Raw genomic sequence first — 9648 nt, forward strand, 5'->3', positions numbered from 1 at the left:
CGACTGTGCAAAAAGTATGAATGCTGTGGGAAAGATGAATACAGGCTTGAATGTAGACACATAGTTGAATATTTCAAAGTTTGAATGGAGTTTCTATCTGGAAGTGTGAATGATTAGCTGAGCTTTGAAAATGCTTGAAAAAGTGTGATCCACCCAATACACACCAATGCAAAAATCTGAAACGTTACCGATGTTTGAACTGCGACTGTGCAAAAAGTATGAATGCTGTGAGAAAGATGAATACAAGATTGAAAGTAGACAAATAGTGGAATATTTCAGAGTTTGAATGGAGTTTCTATCTTGAAGTGTGAATGACTAGATGAGTTTTGAAAATGCTTGAAAAAGTGTGAAATTTGAGATTTTTTGAACATTCCGTAATCTGCTTGAATGGGAAAAAATGGCCGGAAAACGCTGAATATCTCGGAAATTATGAATGATATGAATGAGAAAAATAGACGCGGTCGATTCCCAATTGAGATGAATATTTTGGTTTTTGAATGGAGTGAATACGTTGAAAAATGTTGAAGGAGTTAAGGGCCAAACTTTCTGACCCGGAAGATATAATAATAACTAGAAAAATTGTATTTCCTGCGAAAATACAGTGTGAATGCTGACGGCTGAAGTGATTTTGCAAAATCTGCTGAATGTGCTGGAAAACACTTGCCTAATGCATAAAAAAATGCATAAAACTATGAGAATGAATGGTCAAGAATTTGCAGAAAAAGCAGATTTTTTTTTAAAAGCTGAAAAGGAAGAAAGGCTGAAAAGTCATAGGTTGAAAGAGCTTAAAAAGCTGAACAGTTTGATAGTTGAACGGTTTCTATAGCTGAACATAAAGCTGAATGTTTTGATAGTTGAACAGTTTCTCTAGCTGAACATGAAGCTGAATATTTTGATAGTTGAATGGTTTCTCTAGCTGAACATGAAGCTGAATATTTGAAAAAGCTGAAAAGGTTGAAAAGCTGAAAAGTACAAGGTTGAAACAGCTTAAAAAGCTGAACATTTTGATAGTTGAAGAGTTTCTCTAGCTGAACATGAAGCTGAATACTTGAAAAGGTTGAAAAGGTTGAAAAGCTGAAAGTAATAGGCTGAAAGAGCTTAAAAAGCTGAACATTTTGATAGTTGAACGGTTTCTCTAGCTGAACATGAAGCTGAATGTTTTGATAGTTGAATGGTTTCTATAGCTGAACATAAAGCTGAATGTTTTGATAGTTGAACAGTTTCTCTAGCTGAACATGAAGCTGAATATTTTGATAGTTGAATGGTTTCTATAGCTGAACATAAAGCTGAATATTTGAAAAAGCTGAAAAGGTTGAAAAGCTGAAAGTAATAGGCTGAAAGAGCTTAAAAAGCTGAACAGTTTCTCTAGCTGAACATAAAGCTGAATATTTTGATAGTTGAACAGTTACTCGAGCTGAACATGAAGCTGAAGATTTTAATAGCTGAATGGTTTCTCTAGCTGAACATGAAGCTGAATACTTGAAAAAGCTGAAAAGGCAGAAAGCTGAATATTTGAGAGCTGAAAAAGTTGAAAAGCTGAAAAGTACAAGGTTGAAAGAGCTTAAAAAGCTTAAGATTTTGATAGTTGAACGGTTTCTATAGCTGAACATAAAGCTTAATATTTGAAAAAGTTGAAAAGGCAGAAAGCTGAATATTTGAAAAGGTTGAAAAGCTGAAAAGTACAAAGCTGAAAGAGCTTAAAAAGCTGAACAGTTTGATAGTTGAATGGTTTCTATAGCTGAACATAAAGCTTAATATTTGAAAAAGCTGAAAAGGCAGAAAGGCTGAAAAGTAATAGGCTGAATGGGCTATAAAAGCTGAACAGTTTGAACGGTTTCTCTACCTGGATGTATGCAGGAGTAGTAGCAGAAGTAAATTTTAAAATGTCCCCATAAGAATGAATGGTCAAGATTTTGCAGAAAAAGCCACATTTTTCAAAAGCTGAATGTTTCAAAAGCTAATAAGGCTGAAAAGTACAGCTATTAATAGTAGTTGTACCAGTAGTACAGCTATAAGTAGTAGTAGTAGTAGTAGTAGTAGTAGTAGTAGCAGCAGCAGCAACAGTAGCAGAGGTAGCAGTTGTAGTTGTGGAAGACATTGTGGACATTGTCTCATTATTCTACCAAATCATGAGGAGACAAGAGTTTGTAATTCACACAGTAATTAGAGCATTTCGAGATTTAATTGAAGTATCAACAGTAATAAAGCAGTAGAAGTGAAATCCACAGCATAATATACAAACAAGTCTGATGAGACACACAAATATGAATCAAAACATATTTCAAAAACATTTACAAAATCATTTCAAATCTATTCATGTGAGCATTACGACTTTATTGCACAGCAATTACTACACAGATTATTTGATGATAAATCATCCATCAAAAGTGGATAGTTGTTCAGTTGTTGAAACTAATTTGTATATATTATATTGTGAAAATGTGATTGAATAGTTTGCCTATGCATATTTCATTGCCCAAGTAGAATAAAAAGTTAATGAATCAGATTAAACTCAAGTGACCTGAAAGGAATTTAATGGAACTGAACATTATTAAGTTAAGATCCCACAACATGGGGGCACTTTGATCAACCAGAAGGAACCTTAAAGGATTTTATGGCCATATGGTATGACTACTACTGTCAAATGCATGTACTAAGAGCAGAGATTTTGTGAGGGCCCCTCAGTCAACTTTGACTTATTAAGAAAAAAGTATAAAACAAAAGAAAAATAAAAAGAAATGAATCTTGAGACAAAAGTTTCCTATGAAGTCCAGCTAATTAATTCAGGCCTCAAGTGTATTTCAGGACATTTTCTATAATTGTGGCATTGGTTGATTATTTAAATTAATTAAATAATCACCAATGAACAGTTTATAAGAGAATAGAAAAGACATGAAAGCCGGCCTTGCAAAACCAAAATCCACTGTGCCTCTAGCAAGTAACCAGTAAACAAATAAAAATTTCTTAAAAGCTCTGCGCCTCGGAACAACCACAGGGAAATGTTTCAACACCATGCTGGCCACCAGCATGCTGCCGAAACATTGCCCTGACGACTGATGTGCAAAGGGAAGAGATTTTTTAAAACCCTTTCAGCAAACTTTGACTATTTAAAAAGAAAAGATTTCCAGGCACAGTAAATTGGGTTTGAAGTGACTTTTGGGTTAATCTCTGTGAATTGTTTGACTACTCCTTGGCCACTATTTAGTTCAGAGAAACAAACAAAACTTTAAATAAAATTAGATTAAAAATATGACTATCATTAAGTTTCCTTTTGGGAAATAAATAAAAAGAAAATGCAATAAAGCAAATTACCAAAACACAAATAAGAGAAGAATATATAGAAAATACATGAAAGTAGTCATTTTCAAAATCCATACCAGCAAAGTGGTTTCCAAATATTTTCTAAGGCAGGGCTCAACAAAATATATGTTATCACAATCAGTAGGACCAGGCATGTGCAGGCAAGATGCATTCTTAGGTAACTGATCACTCAACCTCTCTGTTTCTGTGCTTATTTGTTGCTTTTGTAAGAAGGATAGAGTGATGGATACATATTGGGTGACAGGATTGGGCAATGACACCATTTTACATGCCTGAAGATATTGTAATTTCAGTGATTTCAAATTTTGTTCAGCTCTACCATAAAAGGCTTTTCACATCGTAGTTAGACTTAGGCTAATTAGCCCCATTAGTTTATCGCTTCAAGCTCCAGTAGCTCTGGACTGACAGTCGGGCCAACACTGTGATTTCAATTGTGTGTTAGTCCATCTCTGTCAGAGCTGGGTTCACCTTTACTTTTTAAAGATTTCTCAAAAAAACATGGAATTAACGTCACTTTTGGGACTTCAGGTCTCCAGGTTTGTTTGCCAATCAAATCATGTGACAAGGCTCATATCCAAGCCATGTGTTTAGAACATTCTCAAAACCATACCCTCAGCTTTGAGTGCACAGTCGAAGCACTTGGCTTATCCATAACTGCTTTTCAGAAGGGTTTACATTAGCCAAAGCTAAGTATACAATGGTGAAAAAACCTTTAGTATACCTACCAGCTGAAACCCCACACTAATGATTACTATTTTTTTTTTTTAAATAGTCCCCCATACAGGACAGCAAGTTCAGATGCATGTGGCAACTGATGTAATTGATATCATTTACACCATTATCTGTGTCGTCTGTCAGATAGCCAACAGATAAAGATGGAAAGGGAAGGATGAAATGATAAATAAATATAAATAAATATATATTATTATTAACAAAACAGACTAAACTGGTGTCCTATACTTCAGATTCGGTTATATGGTCCATGGGTCAGTAGTGTAATCTTCAGTAGCGATTCTGTCATGGTCCTGTTTGTTGAATCTTTTCATTGCCGCCACAAACCGAACTGTCAACGGAGCACACTGTCAGTGTGAAGATGTAAATGAGTGAAGTCATGACCTTTGACATGCTCAGTGGCTGGAAGAACTGCTGCTCCCTATTATCAGGTCACGTTTGGCGTGAGGACAGCGTCACCGACACAGAGGCGCTGAGAGGCAGGGGAATGGAGCTCGCCCTGGGAAAAGACAACAGAAAGTCTATAATCTGAAGACCATGACACAAAACATACACTAGAATTGCACCATACAAAGTAATCAACTACCTTGCACACTGCTGCAGGGCAGAAATCCATTTTCCCTCCAGAGCCACTTCACACAGAGAGGTTTTGAATGGCTGAATGTCTTATGCATGTTAACTCTCTGGGCAGTCTGGAGGTCTCAGCTGTGGAGTGGCTGGACCACAGTGGAGGAAGACCTGAAGAAAGAACTTCATTCAAAATACACTCCCAACTGTAACTTTAAAGTCAAAAGCTACAAAAACTGTTTGATACACAGACAATTCTATCAAAGCACATACAAGAATATTTGTTCAAAAATAAACCCTTAATGACCTACCTTATGCTTAGTTATGAAGAAACCTTTGCACTGAGAGGGGAAGCACATGTCTCTATGTGATCCAGCAGTGATGGCTCCATTGTCGACTGACAGTTAAGCTGGTGCAGGTGCCTCGTCTGTGGCACCATGGTGTTGCTGGTCATCAGTTGGTCCTCACAGTATTGAAGAAAATAGGACCAAGGTGGGCAGGTGTCGTCACAGAGGAGCACTGTGTCTCCCATCCGGGGGACAGCAAACTTGCATAATTTAGAGTATCTGGCAAGGCCACCCACCCTGCTAGAGAGGGTAGTGGCAAATTTGGTGGGAATGTGAGGTTTCAGCTGGTAGGTGTAAGTACATTGGAAAGTATGTGTTACATTGAAAACACATACTTTCTGATGTATTTTTGCTACAGTAAATGTTGGCAGATGTATACAACTGCCTAAAAATAGTTTTGGTCTGTGCATTTATCAACCCTGACCCAGACCAACCCTGACAAATGCACAGGCCAAAATGTCCTGGGAATATGGTCCATTACCGCATAGTTATCTGTAAAACAATTTAGCCTTTTTGCCTTTAGCCTGTCAAACATTTTAGCCTTTTTGCCTTTAACCTGTAAAACATTTTAGCCTTTTTGCCTTTAACCTGTAAAACATTTTAGCCTTTTTGCCTTTAACCTGTAAAACATTTTAGCCTTTTTGCCTTTAGCCTGTAAAACAATTTAACCTTTAGCCATTTTGTATTAGTCAAGATTTTTAAATGTTGTTCTACCTTTATCCTTCCTTTGAAGAATTTTTTACTAGCCAAGGTTTTAATTTTGAACCAGATTGGAGAGTTAGCTGTGTGTAATTTTCTCAGCAACATAATGTCCTTGTAGATCAATTTCTCTTAGACACAATAAACCAACATTCATATCAAGTGTTGAGCGGTGTATCCTCTTGGTCCACCCTCCCTCCCACACAGTCTCAGAGAGACTGAGTCAGCCGGCAAGGTTGTGAAGCCAGGCTGCAAAGAGGATACCCCAACTCTGAGTAATTGTTGACTATTTGCTTTGTAAGTCTGTATAACTACATGGTCTGTCAAATACCGTACATTGCATTTTCAGTAAACGATGATTATTGTGATATAAACTTTTAGATTTTACCATTGTCAGTTTAAGTTTTGTGTGTTTTAAATCAAAATGTGCAAAACATATTATACTTTTTCATACAAAATGGTATTTAACAATTTTCTTAATCCCTTAATCCACGAAAACAAACAAATCCCTAGTCCTAGTACTTTTCAATGTCACTCACCAGATTTCTTTATGAACTGCTGCAAGAGATTACACAGTACACAGGGTTGTGATAACTGTAGTACGTTTTCAAGACACCAGAATTGAGACAGCGTTGTGGTTGAGAGATGAAAATGAGGTCCAGCAGTGTGTTCTTCTCGGTGGTTGCAGCAGTGATTAGTTGGGCATATCCCCTAGACCGAAACAGCTCCAGTATTGGCATACTTCCGTTGGATAAGAGATTCTCATTGAAGTCGCCACAGACAATGATGGGATGGCAATCCAAGATCTCCAGTGAATCCAAAAGGCTTACCAGGTTTGACAGGAATGATGCAATGCTGTAGTCTGGAGGTCTGTACACGGCTGCAATCAGTGCACTCACAGGGGCTTCAACCTTCAGAGCCACAAACTCAAGATCAGTCACATTGTGTAGATACTGTTTTTCACGCACTTGAAAGTGGTTTTTCACAAAAACAGCAACTCCGCCACCACCTCTGTTTGCCATTTGTGGGAGATTTGTGTACGACATGTGTCTGTTGCGCTTGAACATATTGTAGCCGTCTAAATGGAGGCTGTGTGCAACAAAGGAGCCTTGTAGGTGGGTTTCCGTGAGACACAGAACATCTGCAAGACACAGTTCATGATGGCTCTTGATGTCATTCACATGTGATGGCAGTCCTTCTGTGTTGTGGTGAACAATGGTCAGAGTGGCATGTCTGCTCAATGTTTGTTTGAAATGGAGAAGAGGCATCATGTTGTCCAAGTTGACATGTGTCATGGTCTCTAAGGCTGCAGTGACGTCTTGATTTGCATAGATTTTGCTCTCGTCTATATCCAGCATGTACAGTCCACTGAGAGAGGTCACTCTACTGATAGCCACATAAGCCATGCCAGGTTCAAATATGTGTTTCAGTGAGACTACAGCTGATGTCTTTGTCATACCTTGAACCTTATGTATTGTGCAAGCAAAGGCAAGTTTAATGGGAAACTGTCTGCGTACCACTCCTTTCTGTTTCATATCCTCCTCCGCTCTATCAATGTACACAAGATTATCGGGTCCTCCTGGTGCTCTATTGCGGTAACGCATTCCAGCTGTTTCATCATCCATCTTGAGCCCAAGCATGGTGACGTGTGTAAAACCACTTTGTTCAGAGGTAATTATCCTTTGTAGTGTGCAAAAGGATCCATTCACTAATCCCTGAGAGACGTCGATGTTTCTGGTGAGCATGGCACGTGCGCCTTCAGCAACATTTAGTGAATCTGGTAAATCATTTTTGCCTCCTTTTAATGGTTCGACTTGTCGTGCCATTTTGCCACTGTGTGGGTCCTTTTTATAGTCATCTGCATCAATGGTAGTGATATGAGAATGCAGCAGAGCTAACGTTGCAGAGTTGTGGGAATTGACTTGTTTGTTTGTTGCAAAAATGTGCAGGGCATCAGTCGGACAAAGTGCTGGTTCAGTGATGGTCTGTGACAGCATAGCTCTGTCTGCTTCAGACAACTCATCTGACTTGTCTTTCACACGGATCCTGTTCAGCATCTCTGCAAAGACCACATCATCTTTCTGCCGCATGATCTCAGTCAGTGTGACCATCTTAAAATGTCCCCAAAGGTCTATTTGTAAAGGCTCTTGGACGCAGAGAGGTTTACTGTGTCTCACTGGTGGTAGCTGATAGAAGTCTCCAACAGCGATTACTGACATCCCTCCAAATGGTTTTTGACTGCCTTTAATCTGTTTCAGTCTGGCATCCACATATGCAAAAAGTGGCTTTGACACCATGGACACTTCATCAATGATGATGATTTCAGCATTTAACAGATCTGATCTGACCTCATCCAGTTTATTACCAAGTCCTTGAAATGGGGGTTTTAGGCTTCTTGGCAGCTTGAGCAGAGAGTGCAGTGTTGAACCTGATATATTAAAGGCTGCGGTTCCAGTGAAAGCAGTCAACAGGACAGTGGGGTTTGATATGTCAGCCTCCTCAGCACGTCTCGGCAGTTTGCACAGTATCTTAGATGCTTCTGAGTAGATGCATTTGATGAGATGTGACTTTCCTGTTCCAGCACCACCGTTTATGTAAAAGAAGAATTGCTCAGGATCAAGGCCACAGACACGCTTTATGCACCAGTCTCTGACTGCATGGAACACACACGTCTGTTTCTGGTTCAGATTCTGATACATTTGACGTAAGAGTGTGGGGTCAACTGCAGGGGGTTCTCTGATAGCTCTGGCTTCTGTTACAGCGTTAGCCTGCTTTGCATATTCTGGGACATCCTCCTGTACATTTTCATGATCTGGCGCTCTTGCTTCCACTTCTTCAATGCACTCCAACCTCACTAGTTCAGATTCAGGTGCCAGATTACACCATTCATCAATCACACCTCTGTTCTCTTCAAACTCCTCAATTGCACTCTCAATTTCTTCACTGTTTTTTTCATATTTTTCTCTGTTTCGTTTGACAATGCGTTTGATGGACTCTGGACGGTTAGCACCTGGTAGTTCAACACGGCCACGGTTGTAGAATGACTCATATGTGGGTAAAAAAGAAGGTTTCAGTTCATCGTCTGATCGGTAAGGAACGTACAGTTTCAGTAATGTGCCATAAAACTGCTCGGGATATTTCTCCTGCGATGTGCGGTGAAATCTGATGACAGCGGGCTTATCGTTTTCTCTCTTTTGAACATATCCCATCTCATTCAGCAGAGGAAAAACCTTTTTACCTTTGGTCTGCTGGCCATAGACAAGTCTGCAAGTTGAGGCAAAGTCTGCCATACACATCTCCTCAAACTCTAGTGTTTCAGGCCTGGCTTTGTACTTGTCTGTCAAAGATGTCATCCACACATTTACACATTCTGATGTTGTGTTTTGCAGGTCTGACATGGGGCGACTCATTTTCACTGGGTTGTCATCTGTCGGTATGAATACGACACCGCGTGAACACTTTTTCATTTTGATACCACATGCACGGGTGACACACTCCTGGGCACTGACCTCTCTCTTTTTGGAATAGGCCTGCATGATTTCCCTCATTTCATCACACTCATTGACATTTTCTCTGCTGGAGTTTTCAATTAGCGTTTTGAGATACTCACTGACAGAGTTTTCACTTTTGCAAATATATGTGCAGATGTAGTTTATCAAACTGTAATAATTCAGTATGAACTGAACATCAATATTTGCATCCCAGGCAGAAAGTAGAGCTGCGTTATATGGATTTACCCAGCAGTCTTTTGGGTCACGCCTCAGTATCACCGCATTTGATCGTTTCATCATGTGCAGACAATTCTCATACTCGCTGAGTGTTAAATCACATCGATCCAGGAGCTGGTTTAAACTCAGGGAGGCAGTTTCAGGTTCATTCAGCAGCAAGTTCAGCGGTCTGAGCTTTTCTTTTGCTTCTGCCAGTTTTTCTGGATCATCTTTATCTCCAGGTCTTGTTATCATTGTATCTCTGGAAGGTGGTT

This window comes from Pagrus pagrus (genome assembly GCF_965226575.1).
Source record: "Pagrus pagrus genome assembly, chromosome: 15".
In the NCBI taxonomy this organism is placed as follows: Eukaryota; Metazoa; Chordata; class Actinopteri; order Spariformes; family Sparidae; genus Pagrus; species Pagrus pagrus.